Genomic DNA, 21,981 nt, shown 5'->3' with positions numbered 1-21,981 from the left:
TTCCCCTATATTTCGCATAATTTTCTTGAAAACTATTATATGCGCTTTCAAAATCTATTGACTCTGCATTGTCGTTGACGGGCTCAATAATTAAAGGGGCATTCTGTTCATTCTCTGCATCCGTACTACCATCCTGTGGTGTGTTGTTTGGTTGCACAGGGCTTGCTGGGGCTCCAGAGTTGCTACCGAGCTCTCTCGCCACTTCCTGGGTAATTTCTTCCCTTCTTGCTTCTGTGATGTAATCATGTCTGCGTATTGCTCTTAATTGATCAGACAAGTTTTGCTCTGACACGTTCATTTGCGGATATTTTTCTACAAACTTTTCACGTAAACGTTTTCGGAAAAGGGTTCTGTGTGTTTCTAATTTAGTGATCTGTAGGTATGTGCGTAATAAGAATTCGTTAATTTCTGATGTCCATTTTTTACGCTGTCTAGTTGCTACAACTGGGCTGGTCGCTGCATGCGATGCTTGCGAATCAGTTCCCTGCTGCAAAAGGTCTTGTCTATTATCCCCAGAGTAGTTGTTTGTATCTGGAGTTTGATCAGTCTGGGGCCGAGCTGGACCACATTCCAGAAGTGTATGATTAGAATTAAGATTAAGGTTATCCGAGGCTTGATTTATTCTTCTCATTTTTTATAATGGTTCCATTTTATACCTGCTGGCAGGTGCGTTAACAGCCGCTTCTTACCTGAAATACAGACGCCGACCGGAGAGCCGCCCAATCTGGTTCAGTCGCTGCCGGGTTTAGATTTCCAGTTTTTGGTCCGCGAGCGGTATTTTATTTCCCGCCTACCCTGTATATCTACAGAGCGTTCCCCTATCCGCCACCCGGAGACGCGTCCGATGGGAGAACGGATTGAAAACTCCACACGGAGTTTATTTTATTTTATTTTATTCTATTTTATTTTATTTGAGCTTAATCCATCTCGGCTATTGCCGGAGATTACACATCCCGGATAAAATTTTCAAGGGATTGTGCTCTGGTGAAGCGTAGTCCAAGTTCTACGCACATGCGATTGCTATTGCTTAAATATTTAAAAATCTACGAACTATTGCACATGTGTCCAGTATGGTCGACTTCTGCATGTCTTCTAAGAGGTGTTGGCAGTCATACTTCTTCAAGTTTTTTATTAAATGCTTAGGCACTAATCCAGTGGAAGATAATATTATTGGTATTATATTCACTTCCCTCGCTTTGTACATCCGTTTAAGTTCTATGGCCAGAGCTGCATACTTCGATACTTTGGTGGAGTATGTGCTTTGGATGTTGCGATTAAGGGGCACCGCTATATCGATTACTTCGATCGTTTTATTTGTCTTGTCGAACAAGATGATGTCAGGTTTGTTGGCAGCTGCGGTTTGATCTGTGGAAATAAATCTGACCCAGTACAGTTTAAAATTTGCATTTTCCTTAAATCGCTTCACGATTTTGCGTGTCATCCTTGCGCAGGGGCCATGCTAATCTTCTCTGTATCGTTCCAATTTTAGTATATGTTCTGGCGAAGCAATTTTATTTTATTTTATCTTATTTTATTTTATTTTTCTTGCTTTTATTTCAAGTTTGTTTTCATATTTTTTTTATTTCTTTGATACTATTTCGATGTTATTGGTTTTTTTAATTTTATTTCTATTTTATTTTTGTTTTTTTTTTTTCTTTAATTTATATGATATTGTTTCGTTGTTGTTGTTATTGTTTTATTTCATTTAATATTTTTATTTTTTTTTTTACTTTAATTTGGTCGATATTATTTCAGTTTATTTTATTTCATGTTTTTTTATTTTATTTCATTCTTTTTTATTTAATTTTTATATTTTGTTTCTTGTGAAATTGTTTCATGTTATGAATTCATTTTATTTTAGTATATTTAAATTTATTGTATTTAATTTTCATTATTTTTTTATTGAAATATTTGTAAATGCAACCCTTCTTCTATTTCCATTCCTATTTATTTACTTGTACTCCCACACATTCATTATACAGTTATATTCTGGTTTCTGCATTAAAGACTACTGAACTGAAAGTGCATTTCGCTTTTGTTATCCATACTGTTTGCACATCCCTCAATTTTGTTTTATTTTCTCTTATTTTATTTCGTCTTATTTTACTTGTTTTGACAAGATTTTTTTAACATTTTATGTACATATATATGCATATATATTATATGTAAGTATATTCCTTTTAATTCATTGTGTCTTATTTTATTAAATTTTGTGATCAATTGGCTCAAATTTTTGTCCAATTTTCTCTCAAAGCTTTGCTTCCCAAGTCTCCTTTGCCAATCTCAAAAAATGAAATGCACTGAAATAGTTAGTATGATAGTAGTAGAAATAAAAATATTACTTATGAGCAGATGCTGATATTATTCATTTCCCTTTGCAAATGGCACACCATGGAGTCTACTTAAGTATACAGACGATAATAGTAGCAACAAAATATGAAAATTCATAGTGCAAGCTTAATGGAAAATTTACCTTTCACATTTTCCGCATAAATATAAAATGTTATGAACCACATCTAAACTTCATCATTCGTATAACACAAATATAAAAAGTCTCCCAACGGCTTATACTTCAACTAACTCCTCCTCGACTATCTCTCCTCCAATACAAACGCCATCAATAAATTGAAGTTTTCTCTTATGTGTACATATGTATATACCCGTATACTTCCGTAGACTAGTATTAAGTTACTACAAATATAAGCAGGAAACCATGAAAGCCCAAGTTTAATAATTATTGAAAATGTATATTCTTTAAAATAAATAAATAAAAATATTTTCTTAATTACGCTGACGTTTCAGAGTCGATGTCCGACAGATCGTGTATGGCATATCGGATAGTGGTTATCGATACCTATTCCTGATAAATATTATAAGCCAATCAGAAGATCGGAGTACTGCACCTTCTGCTACCAGGTGTGACAAATCCCGAAAGTTTTGACCTCGAGCAAATGATAAAAATGTATTTTTTGATCTGTCTCGGCTAAATTTATATGGAAGAAGCTTTCTCAAGAAGCGTAGTATGCAACACATAATTAATCGAAAGGAGCCGCTATACAATTTTATTCACAAGTAGGCGGCGTTGCGCCCATTTCACATAATTTGTGAAGTATAATTGATTCATTGATATTAACCTGTAAAAATATTTAAGAAAATTTGTTTTACTGTTGACTGAAGTGTTGAATTTTTGCATTTTATAAAATCAGCATTAGACAGAAGATGGGTGTGGTAAGTAAGATTTCGTTCATTTTCAATAGCAAACTATCCAGAATTATATTAAGTTAGGTTAGGTTATGTTACGGTATTTTTCACTCCCCATTAGAATGGAGTGCAACTCAATGAGGTCCAGGACCCATTATATCACTGTTTGAGCATAAGTCTCCCCCTCTAATTGTCAATGTGATGAAACCACTTTGCTCCTCGAATAAGCGAAAGTAAACGTAATTGGCTACCGAATCCAAGTCTGCCCGACATCCCAACAAATGCGAGTTTAAACAGCGATATTGCGTTCTGGCAAAAGCTGAACAGTGGCAGAGAAAGTGTAAAACACTCTCCAGCTCCTCCTCGTTTCTGCAGCTGTGACAGAAATCAACTCATTAGACGGGAACCCAAAACGTTTCACATGTGTTTCGCTGTGACAGTGCCGGTGATGATACCAACCACTATACCAATGGAAATGTGGTCTAAATGGATGAGAGACCTAGCTCTTTGTTCACTCCTTCTAGGCCGGGCCTACCTAGTTACCTCACAAGCGATGCGCGATGTGAATCCCGAGCTTGCTTGAGCAGAAAGAGATGCCCACACGCTGAGCAGGGTTTAAAATCAGTTAGCTCATTCGTGATGCTAGTTCCACGAATTTCTTTTTGTCCAGAAACTCAGACAACATTTGTGATGCATCGCTTAGCCAGCTTATTTAGAACAGCCTTACATTCCATTACTATTTTGGAAGAAATAGGTATAATCGCACCTTAGAGATTTTATGGCAATTTGACTACCAGAGTGGATAACGATCTATTGCACTGCGATAGACGGGTCCCTGACCAACAATGCAGCCTCTTTTATAGTTATTAACTCAGCTGGAAAGATACTGTAATCGTCAGGTTGCCGCAGGCTTAAGTTCTGCTGTACCACTTCTAATCAGATGCCACTCCCGAGCCCATTATTTTGTCTTAAAACATCAGTGAAGATAGCCACTGAACCGAGGGTAAAGTCCTTATCGTTATTATTCCATTCACATTTTTCTGGGAATCGTCTGGAAATATCACTTTCAAAACAGAATTGTAGAGTAATGTGACCTAGTTTCCTTTCGGTTACCGAAAGTGGTCCCTTTGAGTGCCCAAATCTGAAATATCTCCAAAGTAGTCTGACTGCGTTGCAAATATCACTAATTTTTTTATAGATATCTATGGCGAGTAGATCCAATAGAGTATCAAAAAAGAGCCATGGTGGAGATAGAAGGTAGTGCTCCTGTGATTGCTGCGTCTTACTTTTTCCAGTTTGCACTTGAATGCCATCTTTTACACTTAGGATGGTCCCAGGGCACTTTGTAGTTCAACCCTGAGTTAAGAACCACATATAGTGTGTACTTAGCTATTTTGATTGGAGGTATCATGTGTATAGCGAATAGATGGGCAAATGGACAGATGAACAGGTGGGCAGTGTAGAGTAGAGGAGTTGAGTATTTGGACAACCGAAAAGCACACAGGCACATCTAAAGCTATTCCTCCGGTTATTCTAATCACTTTGGTACGTATATACATTTCCAAATGGTCTTTCAAAAGTGGCTCCTAGATATTAGATACAAAAATCGTCTGAATGTGTCGACAATTCAAAGGTTGGGAGAGAAGAGAGGATAGAAGAAAGACTGCCGCCGTAGCCGAGTGGGTTGGTGCGTCACTACCATTCGGAATTCAGAGAGAACATAAGTTCGAATGTCGGTGAAAACCCAAATTAAAAGAAAAAACAAAAAAATGTTCTATAGCACACCACAAATAGAAGGAGGAGCTCGGCTAACTACCCAAAAAGAGTGTACGCGTCAATTATATATACAAGATGAAGTCCAAAATAAACGAGACTGGCGTCATAAAAATATTTTTGATGGCGCCACCTGTTTAATGAGTTAGAGTTGGAAGTTACTGACATTCGGTTTCGTGGAAGCGAAGTTATTGCGTCTAAAGTGTCAGTATGGTTGTATCATCGGTATAAAAATGAGTTTCGAAAAAAGAGCGAATACCAAATTTTGTTTCAAAATCGGTAAAACGTTTACCGAAACATTTGAATTGATGAAAAAAGTGTATGGCGATGATTGTCTATCTCGTGCTAGAGTTCATGAGTGGTTTACACGTTTCAGAGGCGGTTGTGAGGACATAAATGACAATGAGCATACGGGCCGCCCAAAATCAGTAATCACCGAAAACTCCATCGAAATTGTTCGTAAATTTATCAAAAATTAAACGAAATCATCTTTGAAATTCATGGAATCGGAGTTGAATATCTCCAAAACATTGATTTATCGCATTTAACTGATCATTTGGGCTTACGAAAGGTATGTGCACGTTTCATTCCGCACAAGCTAATTGAGGACCAATTGCTCAGAATTCAACATTCGAAAGACCCCATTAAAGAGGCGAGAAAATACGAGAACTTCCTTTACAACATTTTAACTGGTGATGAAATGTGGTGTCTCTAACATGAACCTGACACTAAGCGTCAAAGTTACGAATGAAGGCCCCTGACGAGCCGCCACCCAAAAAATGTCGTTTGCAGAAGTCAAAAATCAAGTCCTTGCTCATTTGTTTTTACGATGTCAAGGGAATTGGCCACAAGAAGCTCGTGCCAATGGGCCAAACCGTCAATGCAATTTTCTATTTTGGCGTTTTGAAGCGTTTTTGCATCGCATTCGTCGTCCGTATAATTGTTAAGAGCCGTATTTTGAATAAAAGTAGTAACACCTGTAAGAATTAAAATGTGTGCATGTTTTGTTTCAAAACAACATCTAGGCGCGTCTTTTGAAAAGCTCTTTATATCACATCCGGTTCCGTCAGAATATTACAAGCAACCGTTACGTAAAAAAATGATAACGCCCTAGTCTAGTCGGATGAAAAAGTGTTTTATTCAAATATTCACTAAATTGCCTTCAAAATTAGTTAAATTTAGGAAAAGCCACATACCAAAATTTCATTCATAAATAATAAGAAAAACTGTTTCTCATTTAAAACGCTTATGAAGCGCCAATCCTCCATTATACCATATAAATATATAACTTGGCAATAACACTTATTAACAGTAGAATCCAATAACGGTTATAAAGTGGCTTTTTTCGATGGAAGCTTAAAACTTTTTAACTCCTACATAACTATGTACGTTCATATGTGCCACGCCTCTTTTTATGAGTTCCGAACAACGGTTCGTGGATGGGATTTTAATACCTTTAGCCTTTTCCCTTTTGATTGGATATAAAAAAGTGAAGTATGTGTGTCAGATAAATCACAAATATATGCCACGTTAAAGCTGCTGCAACCACAGAAAAAGAAACAAACAAGCAAAATGAAACTGTGCACGTTTCCATGAAAAAATTCGATCCGTATATTCTATTGAAATTGGATTAAGCTCAGTGGAACATTTCTTTGTGTTCTTGTTTGTGCCTTCCTATGGTTGTAAAGGTGTTTGTATGCCAATTTTTCGAAAAAAGAACGTCACACCATTCAAATTGCATCGCATCATTGATAGGATTTGCATACCAACGTCAATGTCCAAGCACTTTTACATATACACTTTTACACATTCGTATGCACACATATTGAATATGCAGATGTGTGTGTGTGTAAATGCATTGTTGTTTGTCTATCTTTCTATACTTCTTCAATGCTGCCCATTCAAAGCGTGTGTCGGTCGTTCACCAAAATGCTTTCATGATCCATCAAACCCGAGAAGAGAAGAAAACAAATAATAGAAGTGTAGAAAATGGAAAACAAAGAGGGAAAAATTGAAAAAAAGGCGAAAGCCCGAAATGGTTAAAACGCAAAAAAAATTGTTGTCGCTGAAAAACTCACCAAATATCTAGCCTGGCCACACAGTCGTAAATCCTTTATCATGGCGATACAAACATAAATTTCCATGTGTTCATGCACACAGCTATGTATATACTTACACATGCATGTAAGTATGTTTGTATTTCTACCAGTATAGCGTAGCTATTCATACATACCCTGGAGTCGCACCCATTACTTTTAAACTACTTTACAACCAGTTTGCTTTCCAGCTGAACCAATTTACCTTTTATATTTTTTCAATATCAGCAACTGGCACTTTTGGCACTAAGGCCTAGTACTGACATCACTGCCGACAACATGCATTTTATTCAATTTCATTTATTTATTTGCCAGCAACACTGATTGGCAAATGAGCAGAAACGTCAGAAAGAAAATTGCAGAAATGTAAACAAACAAATTTATGAGCATCGTCCCAACTGGCAAATTTTGATAAGTAAAGTGGTTTTAAACATAAAAATATAACTAGTTCTACCAAGAATAGAAAAAAGATTGCGCCCATCGTTACACTAGCCTAGTGGTATAGTGTTGCCAACCTTTTGCTCTTCGCAATAAATTTAGTGCTTTTTTATACCCAAAATGCGAAATTTTTTGAGTTTTGTGTTTGTCTCTTATTTTAATTGGAAACTACCAAAAAGTTAAAAAAAAAAAATTATAATTAAAAAAGGCTGAAAATGCCACCCTGAAAAGAGATTTTAGTGCTATTGAAAATTTGTTGATTCTTATAAAATTTGCTGTTTTGAAAGTGCTATTCTCATTTTTTGCTCCTTTTGAAGTTCTGCAACAACATTAAATCTACTTCTTTAAAAAGCCTGAATAAAATTGTGAAAACTTCAATACGTTTAAAGCCATAGGAGTGTAATTATAGTAAAACAAACACACAAAAAATACCAGATAATACTGGAGAAACCATAACGTCGTTTTTGAAAAAGGAGTACCTTATCTTGTTACATAATCTCAAATATTGCAAAATAGTGGTTTTCGGCCCTTTTTTAAAGAGACCCTCTTAACATAAATTTTAAATATAAGGAAGGATTTTTAAAACTCAGTCTTTTCCATGCAAATTCCAAACTGTTTTTTTTTATTTTGAAGTACAATCCTTCCGATTAATGATGGAACACAACTTCATTCATATGGCTGCCTCGGCTAGCCATGCACCATCCCATACGATCGGTCCAATTTTTCAACACATTTTCGATTGTATGCGGCTGTATTTCAGCTATGACATCGCGTATGTTGGTCTTCAGTGCATCAATTGTTGCTGGTTTGTTGGCATAACACTGGTCTTTGACGGCACCCCAAAGATAAGAATCCAACGGCGTCAAATCGCAGCTCCGAGGCGGCCAAACGATATCAGAATTTCGGCTGATAATGCGATCTTCGCAGACAGTGCGCAAAAGATTGATCGTAGCATTCGCTGTGTGGCAAGTAGCGCCATCTTGTTGGAACCAAATGCCACCAATATCCTCCTCTTCAACTTCTCGGAACAAAAATTCGTTCAACATGGTCCGGTAACGCTCTCCATTGTCGGTTACGGCCACTCCTCGCTCATTTTCGAAGAAAAATGGACCAATGATGCCTCTCGGCCAAAATGCGCACCAAACAGTGACTCGTTGTGAATGCATCGGCTTTTCTTCGAGTGCGTGCGGGTTTTCTGAGCCCCAAATGCGGAAATTTTGCTTGTTAACATACCCGCCGAGATTGAAATGAGATTCATCCGAAAAGATGATTTTTTGGTAAAAGTCTTCATCTTCTTCAAGTCGATCCCAAGCCCATGAAGCGAAGCGAAAACGCATTGGGTGGTCGGTCCTTTGAGCGTATAAACAACCATTTTCGTTCAGCGGAAGAATAAAACTAATTTTCTGTCAAATCAGATGACAGCTAAGTGTTACCATTCTTCAAATAATACCTAGTTCAAATCCGTAACGATAGATGGCGGGCCCTGTATATAAAACTCGGCAACGCTGGAGTTGTGTGAGAGAGATTTGGCTGCTCAAAGGAAAAAAAGAACAAATTTGGAAAAGAATGTAAATAAAGCAAACAAAAGTCACAGGCAAATAAAGCAGGCTACAGACGGGAATCAAATCGAAACGATCAGTTAAAATAGTCACACACGTGTAGATTTGTTTACGATTTTAGTTTCATGGCGTTCGTTGCTGAGTGAACATGGAACGCGGAGGAAAATGATTGCTCAAAAAGAAGGGAGGAGAGGAAGAGAAAAAAATGCATTCAATTTGGGTGTAGGACTGGTTTAAAAGGCAAGAGAAGTAATTTTTTTTGTTTTTTTCTCACGCTTTCTATATTTGAAAACAAATTTCGAAGTGTATACATGAGCTGACAAATAGTAGTATTAAGCAAATGCATTTATTGGCGAACTTATAGATTTGTTCAAAAGCCAGCCAGAAACTAAAATCGTGGCAAATGTCAATAGAAAAAATAATATAAGGAAGTAGACAAAAACGCTAATGCAGATAGTGTGAAAAAAAGAGGTTGTCTGTAAAGTCGGTTTACTGACGATAGTTTAACGTGATAACGTCATAAGAAAATACTGATTGAATGGTTGCATTTTCAAAAGAAAATTTTAATTTTATTTGTTTGATAGATATTTTGTATGGATATAGAGAATGAGTTAACATTAACATAACATAATATACTTTAACATAACATAACATAACATAACATAACATAACATAACATAACATAACATAACACGACACAACACAACACAACATAACATAACATAACATAACATAACATAACATAACATAACATAACATAACATAACATAACATAACATAACATAACATAACATAACATAACATAACATAACATAACATAACATAACATAACATAACATAACATAACATAACATAACATAACATAACATAACATAACATAACATAACATAACATAACATAACATAACATAACATAACATAACATAACATAACATAACATAACATAACATAACATAACATAACATAACATAACATAACATAACATAACATAACATAACATAACATAACATAACATAACATAACATAACATAACATAACATAACATAACATAACATAACATAACATAACATAACATAACATAACATAACATAACATAACATAACAAAACATAACATAACATAACATAACATAACATAACATAACATAACATAACATAACATAACATAACATAACATAACATAACATAACATTAAATTACATAACAAATTACCCCGTATTAAAGCACTTATCAACAGCTTTCATTTGATACCCATATTGTACATACACAACCAAAGGTTAGCCGGGTCCACGTTTTGACCTATACCTCGAGACCCCAGTCACGGAGCGGCATGAAAAATACTCTGTACTAAAGCATTCACCAACAGCTTTCATTTGATACCCATATTGTACATACACGTCCGAAGGTTACCCGGGTCCACGTTTTGACCTATATCTTGAGACCCTATCTACCAATAGGTATTCAAACTATACGGAAATCATCTTCAATACCTACTTAACAATGTGTGTAAGTTTGGTTTAATTAGGTTCAAAGACACGGCGGGTCCACGTTTTGGCATATATTTCGAGACCCTAGTCATCAATAGGTATGAAAACTACCCCGTATTAAAGCACTTATCAACAGCTTTCATTTGATACCCATATTGTACATACACAACCAAAGGTTACCCGGGTCCACGTTTTGACCTATATCTCGAGACCCCAGTCACGGAGCGGCATGAAAAGCATTCACCAACAGCTTCAATTTGATATCCATATTGTACAAACACATTCTAGGGTCCACGTTTTGGTCTCTATCTCGAGACCCTAGTCGCGGAGCAGCATGAAAAATACTCTGGACTAAAGCATTCACCAACAGCTTCCATTTGATACCCATATTGTACATACACATCCGAAGGTTACCCGGGTCCACGTTTTGACCTATATCTCGAGCCCTATTTCCAAAATAAAATATAATCCATGTTACTCGTGGATGATGTAGCTTTCGAATGGTGAAAGAATTTTTAAAATCGGTCCAGTAGTTTTGAGCCTATTCATTACAAACAAACAAAGTTTTCCTCTTTATAATATTAGTATAGACAACATATCTTATAAGGTATATGGTAAATATTAAAATACATTTTTTCCTTCATATATAATAAAAAAATTAATAATTATAACATTAAAACAACAGGTATTATTAACAAACTTGGTTTTATTTTAAATTCTTCAAGTGAATCAAATTAATAATAATCAATAAGAAGGCATATGCAAATACAAATACGTGAATTTATATATGTACATTTGCGCATATACATACATACATATATACGCTCACTTAAGTAGGAGAGAGCAAGATGTCGAACGTTGCCGTTCGTTTGCTTTGTTTGCTTTGTCGTTCGTTCCGCCCTTTCGCTTGCAGTTCATTCAATGCAATGAGCAAGGTAACGGCAATGAGCAAGGTAACACTAATATGAGCAAGGTAACACTAATGAGCAAGGTAACACTAATATGAGCAAGGTAACACTAATGAGCAAGGTAACTACATATGAGCAAGGTAACACTAATGAGCAAGGTAACTACATATGAGCAAGGTAACGACACATTTTTTCGTGCGTGCAGCCTGTTAAATCGAATTATAAGACGTTATCACGTCAATAAATAAGTTTAAATGTTCGTCACCCAAATTGCACAACTTTTCCCCCCTTATTTTCACGCACAACTAAATAGCATAGATGGGAATAATTTGTTTCCGCAATCCATATTCACTCAGCAACGCACAACGCGAAACTAAAATCGCTAACAATTCTTCACGTATGTGGAGAAATGAGTTTCAGCCGATTGCTTCGATTTGTTTCCCTTCTGTGGCCTGCTTAGGGGGCGTCCATAAATTACGTGAGATGTTTAAGGGGGGGAGGGGGTCAAGTCAAATCTCATCTAATCTTACATTGGAGAGAGGGGGGGTCTCGGCAAATATCACGCAATTTTTTTTCTGATTGAAACAAAAAAATTGTACATGCTTAAGATTTAATCTCAAGCGTAATCGTGGTATGATTAAGATCATTTACTAATTCGTTCGAAAGAAAATAATTTCATTCATACTTCGACGTTATACATTACTACTGTCAAACCACCATATTTGTTTTATACCAAATAGCTCAATTTAATCTGAATTTGCGGTAAAGTGTAGCCCGTCGGTTGTTTTCGCGCCACTATGAGCCGACCGCCCTATCACTCAGGTTGACGTTTGACAATTCCGGACTTTAAAGAACATGACGGAAAATCATTTGCTCCATTTCTAATACGCGTACCGATTCAACCGCTGAATGCCTTCATCAGCACGCCTATTGATCTCTATTGCCCAAGTATACGTGATGATTTAGAGAAAATATGCTGCAGTACATGCGATATTTACTTCGCATCTATCACAAGAGCTGCAGAGCACAGGAGAGCAGCTCACATTGCACCAGCTAAGCAAGCGCGTATGTTCCGCAAAGTGGGACCCTCACGGATTGTCACAAGACGAGCTAATGAGTTACTGTGCGCAAGCGTCAACGGCTTAGAGTGGCTAGATTAGAACGAAGTTGAAGGAGCACATGATTTTACTGAAAATCATATGGACATGTTGGTCCCAATAGTCTCTCTTGAAACCGCGCATGATTCTCCATGGACTGAATTAGAGTAGATATTCTTTTTTTAATCGCAGTAGTTACGATTTAAGTCTTCTATTGTTAAATTTTTATTACACTTATAACTCTCAGCAATATTGATTACTAGTCTTAACTAGTCGTAAATAAAAGCACCAAGCAAATTTTTTTTCTTTTTACAATAACAATCCAACGCGTTTACATAAGAAACCCACATTTTGAAAAATCTCACGTGAGATTGTTGGATGGGGGAGGGGGTTGAATAAAATCTCACGACATCTCACCAGGGGGGGAGGGAGGGTCAGAAAATTGAAAAAAACACCTCACGTAATTTATGGACGCCCCCTTAGCATACGCACATATAGCACTCGAATAAACACCAACACCAACAATAATCGCTATCGCCGATAGAGTGGCCAGATAATAAAAAAGTAAAGCTTAATAGAACTGAGTGAGTTATTGAACTAATTAAAAAATTATATTTTACATAATTACGAGTACAAACATCAAATTTTAATTAGAAGAGACTAGAACAAAATCAGGAAGAAAGAACTAAAACTCTGAGGCTAGGGAACAAAAAAATGGTAATCGGGTCACACTGATCATCAATTGGGCTAGGTAGGTAAGTAAAATGGTTGAAGTGCCAGTCTGGCACTCCCCAAGTAGCACTAAAGCGCCGTTTTGATACCATTATAATACCTCCAACAGGCAGTTATCTACAGCCAGCCAGAGCTGTTGATATAATGGAGAAGATTGATAGGATTTAGGTTGGCCGATGTATTAGGTGTCGAAGTTTGGAAATAGAACAGGAAAAACTTTCATTAAGCTGTATTTGTTAAAAAATATCGGAGCTTATACTAAATTTTACAAAATTATAGCCGGAAAATCGACTGCCGCCGTGGCCGAATAGGTTGGTGCGTGACTACCATTCGGAATTCAGAGAGAGAACGTTGGTTCGAATCTCGGTGAAACACCAAAATTAAGAAAAACATGTTTCTAATAGCGGTCGCCCCTCGGCAGGCAATGGCAAACCTCCGAGTGGATTTCTGCCATGACAAATCTCCTCATAAAAATATCTGCCGTTCGGAGTCGGCTTGAAACTGTAGGTCCCTCCATTTGTGGAACAACATCAAGACGCACACCACAAATAGGAGGAGGAGCTCGGTCAAACAGCCAAAAAGGGTGTACGCGCCAATTATATATATATACATATATATAATCGAAAATTTCGTGAAAGCTGGTGTCTGCTCCTAGACTGTCCACGCTTGAAAATGTTCTAAAATATTTAAATTAAACCTCATATAAAGGGTTTTTTAATAAAAGGTGTTATTTTGATATTAAAAAAAATGCTATTTTTGATTATAAATGATCGGATGTTTATTTCATTATAAAGAGGAAGGTATGCCGTTAATAGTGGAAAATAACGTCAGGCAAATGACCACCATTACCACGCTTATAGGACAATATCCTTTTCTGAAACTTTCCATAACCGAATTGCAAAGTGGCTGCCCTATGTCCTCGATAGCCTCACGAATTCCATCTTTGAGGTCTTGAATCGACCCAGGGCTGTTAGCGTAGACCTTCTCTTTCACGTTCAAAAAAAAAGAGTCACAAGGTGTTAAATCACAAGATCTCGTGGCCAATTGTGATTACCTCTTCGAGCGATAACACGGTCCGGAAACGTTTCCCGTAAAAGATCAATGGTTTCGTTGCTTGTGTGGCACGTAGCGCCATCGTGTTGAAAATAAACGTTGACCAGATCTATACCTTCCAATTCCGGCCATAAAAAATCGTCGATATTCTTACACTCTTTGCGCAGACGTTTCGCTTTAAAATGTCATGTCTTCGAAGTATTCTAACTCAGCCACTTGACTCGCAAACGAACTCCCAGTTTTCATTGAATTTTTAATAGCATGCGGATTTTAAATTGGTGTGAAAAATGTTGCTGGTATTTTCACGGCATGAGCTGAATACTTTTTTACCGTGAAGTGCAACGTAATTTCACGCATATTTCACGCAAATTCAATTGTATGGATTTTGACAGCCATTTCACGTGAAACGCGAACTTAGTACTATGGTTAACAATAGGTTATGTTAGGTAGGGATGGTTGATCTGTAAAAAGATCTCACTTATACCCTAGGGCTCTTTATGTTGCCAGTGATATGTATCTCGAGTCGAAGATATAATTTTTTACAATTCATTATGTACGTCTTTGTGAGTTTTAACAAGCCATTGCGCTTTTGTCAGCAATATCCCCTAGCATTCGTTCTCGACTAATCCTATTTTGGCTGCGTGATGTGGGGTGAGATAAGGTCCCGTCAGTACTTCAACCAATATTTTTCAGTCTTTCCTAGACAGTGACAAGGACAGGTCCTTAGCATTCCAACTATGAGGAACGCTTTTAACAGCCCAAAGGAAGTATTGGAAAAATCGAAGACGGCATTGCATTTGATGGGAGTACTTTTAAGGCGATAATATTACTTTTGTAGTATAAATTTCAATTTATATATACACCCGTTTTTTACCGTGCGTCTTGATGTTATTCCACAAATGGAGGGACCTACAGTTTCAAGCCGACTCGGAACGGTAGATATTTTTATGAGGATCTTTTTCATGCCAGAAATACACTCGAAGTTTTGCCATTGCCTGCCGAGGGCCGACCGCTATTAGAAAAAAACTTTTTCTTCATTTTGTTGTTTCACGGATATTGGAACTCCGAATGGTAGTCACGCTCCAACCCATTCGGCTACGGCGTTCGCCTAGTTCATTTAGGGGAATGTTTATGCTCTTTAACACTTGCTGAAAGTCATGCTCACAGCCTTTTTTTGCACACTCATCCGCTCTTTCATTTCCCTTCACTCCCGAGTGGCCGAGAACCCAACAGAATGTGGTGTTGTGTTGTTGGATAAGCGACAGCGACCTCCTGTATTCCTTCACATATCTTGAATTGATGCATGTTGTCATGGTCGCTGCTTGACTATCTACAAAAGTGGTAAGGTTTGCTGGAGGTAAGTTCATCAGTCTTATCGTTTTTCTGCTTTGTTTATAGCGCAGATCTTAGCATGGAAGAAGCTAGACCGGTTTGGGTGCTAAAGGAGCAATTTAGGGGCAATTGTTCCAACTACACTGTCCATCTTTGAGCTGTCAATGACTCTGGTCTGCCAATTCTTTCTCTCAGGTGTTCGTATTTTATAGTCTCTGTTCAGTCATCTGTGCAGATCTTGCAAGTGCGTGTTTTCTTTTAGCATACCTACTCCTTGAAACCTGGAAGCAGATTTGGACACTATCTCTTGAACATATGTATATATCAATAGCTGGAATATGTAGGACAACCTTCAGCGCCACCTGAGGCGTTGATCGGAGCGTACCTGTTATTCCTACACAACCTAATCGTTGGACTTTTATGAGATTCTTTAAATAGGTTTCTATCTGCACGGCCTCCCACCACACGAAAGCTCCGTAAGTCAAGATGGGTCTGATGACCGTATTGGACGCCCAGCAAAACACTTTGGTCTGCTGAAAAATTTAAAGACCGCTCGAATGAAATATACACTTAAACTTCTATTTTCATCTTTTGTTCACTCTAAACTGGGTTATGCTGTGTATGTGAGACCGTAACCTCAGTTTATTATGAAAAGGTGCTTCTGAAATTTGCTCGTCAATCCTTACGTTGCCTGATCCAATACCTTTTTACAAACCACATCCACTAACAATTGGACTTCAACCTAATGAAAAAAGAAGATAAATACTTTCTCTTTCGTTCCTTTTTGGTGTTATATTTTTATAAAAGAGTTCGTCATGACTTCAACGCATTCTTTTTCTCATTCCGCTGAGAATTTTACATATTTTCAACCCTCCGCATCGAAAATCGTGGTATCTGTACTTAGTGTGAGGGGTTTATGTGCTCTAGACCCCACTATTCCTGCTCCTACTCTTTGGAACGTTTTGGCACCATCTGTGTACCATTTTTGTAAATCATCATTTAGCCATGTTCGGTTAGTGTTCCACTCTTCCCTAGACGAAAAGATAAGCTTGCATCTCTCTATAAAATTGGGTACGGGTTCCGTGTGTTCATTCGCCTGGATCATGCCGTATACTGAACCCTGTTCAAGATATTGAGGTGTCCAGTAAGATCTCCTGGTTCAAGTTTTTCTTTCATATGAAAAGAGAGTGCTTGCATAGTAGCTTCCTCTTGTATTGCTAAATGTAACGGTGGTAAATTAAAAAGTGCTTCCATGCCAGAAGTTGGGGTAGTTCTCATGGCCCCTGTTATGCTTAGGCACGCCAGCCTTTGAATAGTTTACACAGTTTTGATATAGCAGTAGTTTGATTTGTTTTAAACCACCATACCAAAGCCCCATATAGTACAAGAGGTCTTACCATTTGGGTGTAGGTCCAGAAGGTCATTTTAGGGTTCAGACCCCAGGATTTACCTAAAAGTTGTTTTGTTGTTCATTGGTGTTTCGTTGTTTTTTATTACTGAGTCGAGGTGGGCCTCCCGAGAGAGTTTTTTATCCAAGATAAATACTACATATTTAACCTCCTCCTTTAGAGGATGGACAGATGGACAAAACTGATGTTACCTGTCATGTCCACCCGACTGTCGCAGATCCTCCTGTCATTAAGCAGAAGGGACTGTGGATTGATGACTGGCCACATTCTATGGACGAAGCACATGGAAAAGGTAGGCATCATCTGATCGGCCTTCGCTTGAATCAGGCTTGAGGTCTTTGGCACTGATGTGTTAAGAAGCGACCACCTTGGCTTTTTGGCACCACAAGATGCTCGGATTTCTTCAGAGGTCAGGTAGATTTAATAAAATTAAAAAGGGAACCCGAGTGCAGTACAATGGACTAGCTTGCTCGTCTGTTTCGACACGAAAAAATTATTTATATTTTATATTTTTATTTATTTATATTTCATATTATTTAATGAATAATTTTATACTCAGAAATTACTATTGGCATAGAAAAAATACAAACATTTTCTAGCTTGCTTTAAAAAGAAGTGCCCAAAATTACTGCTTCACTACAACTCCAGTTCCATGTTTAATCATGAAAAGTTAACTTGACATTTAAAGCAACCAAATCGATCAAACATTTTTATTTTTTCCCTGCGCCACCCTAATATATACTTGCACGATAGGAATATATGCCCACTTGTATGTAAATTTTAAGGCGTTTGGCTCACTAGTGGCCGAACGTTCCAATCACACGCATATGCATTTACATATGTACATATGTACGCACGTATTTGTTTGTATGTGCGTTTGTTAGCGGAAACATTTGAATGCACATGTGAATAAAAGCCCCAAAAAAGGAGTAGAGCAAAAAATGTCTGCAATATGAGTTTCAGCTGCAGCTTTTGTTGAATTTTTGCACAGTTTGTTGCTCTGCCTACCCGGCTTGGCGATCGGCCTAGCCGTCGGGATGCATGCAATTAGATTGCTTTTTCACTACTACCTCGATGCTTTTTTATCGAGCTTTATTCTTATTTGTGTGTTGCTGGGAATTGATGTTTTCGACACCAACTTTTTTGTTTATATTCCTATTTCGGTTGTGGCCATCTAGGATATACACCCATACATATGCGAGCGTGGATGTGTTCGTGCATGCATGGACAAGAGTTCGGTTGAGTTTTCATACATGAATATGTATGCGTTATGTACGTGTGTGTATGCGTTTAGGTATGTGTGTTAGCGCACACATATGGATTCTGGTTGATGCTTTGAATCATTTTCATTTGGTGAATACAGAAGTAAGTATGTATGTGTGTATGCAAGTGTATATGAATGCATGTATATCCATGGATACGAGATGATGCATGCATGCAAAAATATGAGGTGATTGCGAAATGGTTTCTGAGCCGCATAGCTCAGGTGTATCTCTATTTGATAAAATTTCAGTGAAGCGAATTCAAAAAATTCATTACAATGAAGTAATATGCTCACTGAATTTTAACAGATATTTTGAAATATATACGTGTATGCACATATGTATATACAAGGTGACGCAAAAGTAATCACCCACACATACAGTAGATTAGGATAGGTCAGAATGGCTCAGAGAGTGGGCATACTTGGACGAAGAAATCAAATGCATCCTTAGTGATAGCAAAGGAAGTAAGTTGAAGGAAGCCGATAGGATGAAAGAATACAGAGGAGGGGTGGCTGGGTGGAAGGAAGGGGGGTGAGTATTTGTGGATTACGAACTGTGACACGGCCGCATTTGGCGAAAAAGAAGGAGCTATTTCACCACGATGACGCTCCCGCACATTCATCCCGAGTTGTCGCCGCCAAACTGCATAAATTGCGTTACGAATTGCTACCGCACCCCCGTATTCACCCGGTCTGGCTCTCTGCAAATATTTCTTGCTCCCTTACATGGAGAAATGGCTCGCGGGAAACTAATTTAGTTCAAACGGAGGAATCATCGCCGAGACAGAGGTGTATTTTGGAGAGCTCGACAGTTCCTATGTTTTGGAGGGTTTAGAAAATGGCCGGAGCGTTGGGAGAGGTGTATCTTTCTAACAGGGGACTATGCTGGAAAATAAAAAAATATTTAAAATGGTTTCTTCATTTCTCACATGTGTACTTATTGAACCCCCCTCGTAAATGTTATTTTGTATTGATTTCAGAAGATTTATATATTTTATATCAATTTTGTCCTTTTACACCCTAGAAAGTTGTTAAATTTTTGCAATAAAAGGCTGACATAAATCATTTAATATATATTATAATAACTTGTTTTGTTCTTACATTTGTTTTCTTCCCTTTTTCTTTAACCTCTGATTATTTTATTCCAAAATAAATATTTTTTTCAGTGTCCCACATAACTATTTCGCTTTGTGTATTTAACACTTGTGAAGTATACAGCCGTAGTATACAAACAGAAAATAAATGGGGCGCGTAAAAATACAAATTTCCATTACCCAAAACCAAATTTTGTTTTCTTCTAAAAAAGTTATTCAAAAGCAAAATTATTTGATTAATATTGCGCCACCTTGTAAAAATTCATGTGCACACATAAAAATAAAAAAATAAATAATTGGCGCGTACACTTCTGTTAGGTGTTTGGCCGAGCTCCTCCTCCTATTTGTGGTGTGCGTCTTAATGTTGTTCCACAAATGGAGGGACCTACAGTTTCAAGCCGACTCCGAACGGCAGATATTTTTATGAGGAGCTTTTTCATGGCAGAAATACACTCGGAGGTTTGCCATTGCCTGCCGAGGGGCGACCGCTATTAGAAAAATGTTTTTCTTTTTCTTTTAATTTTGCTTTCACCGAGATTCGAACCAACGACCTCTCTGTGAATTCCGAATGGTAACCACGCACCAACCCATTCGGCTACGGCGGCCGCCCATGTGCACACATATCGCACCCTAAATACAAAAGGGTCACAACTCAAAAGGTTCTTTCTGCTCAAATATGAAGGAGACGTTATCAATAAAACGGTCCGCGGATGACATATGGCAAAAATAATTTTTTTGTTTTTTGGTAGGACTGTTATAAGCTTACATGGCAAATTTCAGCGTGATATGTCACATAGTTTGTTTTCTGTGCTACTGTAAACAAGTCAAGCTCGAGTGTGGAAAATTTTGAGTTGTGACCCTTTTGTATTTAGGGTGCGATATGTAGAAACCTCACACTCATGCTACATTGTATCGAATTTATTCATTAAGCGCAGAAACTAGAAAACATATTTCGGAAAAAAATAATATTGCATAATTTTTGCATATTTTTCGAAAATTTTCCGAAAATGCATAACAATTTTGTATAACGCTCCAGTCTCTTTTCTAATTAAATTGCTTTGCGGCACTTAATCAAGTACTTTCCAATTTGAGGTTGCCTGCGAAGAATGCAAACACTTCATGAAAACTTCTTAGACGCTACATATCTGAGCGTACGTAGATATGTAATCAATTTTCTCAGCAGGCTTCCATTCAGGAAGTCATTTTCAATTGTTACTTCATTTAGGAATTTTTTCTTTTTACTCAAATCAGTGCCACAAAGTGTGTAACTGCATTTGCACGCACATACCATATATATAAGTAGATATATAGATCCTCATTTCAACTCTCTAGGCGGGTAGATATGGTCACATCTCTGTCTGAATGGCTGTATGGCCTTTTCAAAGTTCCCCGCCCCCTTTTTTTCTTCGTTTTCCCCCAACTGGTGATGAATGCTTTGTGAAAAATTCTGAAATAATTGTTTTTCATACTACTTCTCTTCAATCGCACTGCGGCACAACAAAAGCCTCGGAAGCTTCATGCATTTCACTCGTCCGGATGTCTGATTTTGTTTTCGAAATGAAAACCAGAAAGCCGACAAGGGTATTTGCATGAAGTTACCGTAGAAAATATCATAGAAGGATGGCATAAAATGAATAGAGGTGCACATTGATAAGTGACAATAGACGAATTTACAGTATGTGGGCATATCTTTGTATGAGTAAATATGTATGCATGTAGGTATTATGACCATACAAATGTGGGCGTAAAAATTCGGACAGCAAGTAAGTTTGCAATTAACGGGTGATAAAATCCAGTAGGGGGAAAATTTTGATCCTACGAAAAGGAAAATATAGTGTCCAACAACTATATGAAAAAAGTCTGCAAAGTTTGACTTAAGATAAGCTGCTCTCAGCTCCTCTAAATTCCATCCCTTTGAGCGTCCTGACGCCTTTTGTTGGGTATTTGGCCGAACTTCTCCTGCTATTTGTGGTGTGCGTCTTGGCGTTGTTCCATAAAGGTCCTAAAGGCAGGGCCTAAAGTTGTAAGCCGATTCCGAATGGCAGTTTTTTCAAGACAGGCGTTTGCCATTGCCTGTCGAGGAGCAACTGCTATTAGAAAAAACGTTTACTATCATTTGGTATTTCATTCCCGGCGATTCCAACTTGGGCACTTTCAAACTGCCGTTACGCACCAACTCATTTGGCTACGGTGGACGTCTCCCCACGATATAAAGTTAGATATTTATTAAGATCTCGTTCATGCCTTAAAATGCCCATCCCTGTTTCTTTTCAAGTCGCTCGAGAGGCTCTTTCTTTAAGGACAGCCTATTTGTCTCAAAGAGACATCAGCGTTCTGCACACGAATGGTCCCCAAATCGCTGACTGGGAAGGTGGTGTTCATCACCTAAAATATTTTAACGACACTTTCTTGGGCAGACGGTTTGGCCAAAAGTAACGCCCTTACGCATGCTCTGATTGTGAATAGATAGAATAGATGATCCGAAATAGACGGCGGCCGTGTACAGTGTCATCAAGTTCGCGTCATCACCAGCAAAACCAC

The 21,981-nt window shown here is 37.6% G+C and overlaps 1 pseudogene; it reads right to left on the bottom strand.

The window, feature by feature from the left end:
* Positions 1 to 1,395: 1,395 nt before the first annotated feature.
* On the bottom strand, positions 1,396 to 1,511 carry LOC128865501 (U6 spliceosomal RNA; annotated as a pseudogene).
* Between the last annotated feature and the right edge of the window lie 20,470 nt (positions 1,512 to 21,981).

Source organism: Anastrepha ludens, chromosome 5, assembly GCF_028408465.1.
Source record: "Anastrepha ludens isolate Willacy chromosome 5, idAnaLude1.1, whole genome shotgun sequence".
NCBI classification, from domain to species: domain Eukaryota; kingdom Metazoa; phylum Arthropoda; class Insecta; order Diptera; family Tephritidae; genus Anastrepha; species Anastrepha ludens.
The sequence above is the reverse complement of the archived record's forward strand: the minus strand, read 5'-3'. Positions and strand labels throughout refer to the sequence as shown.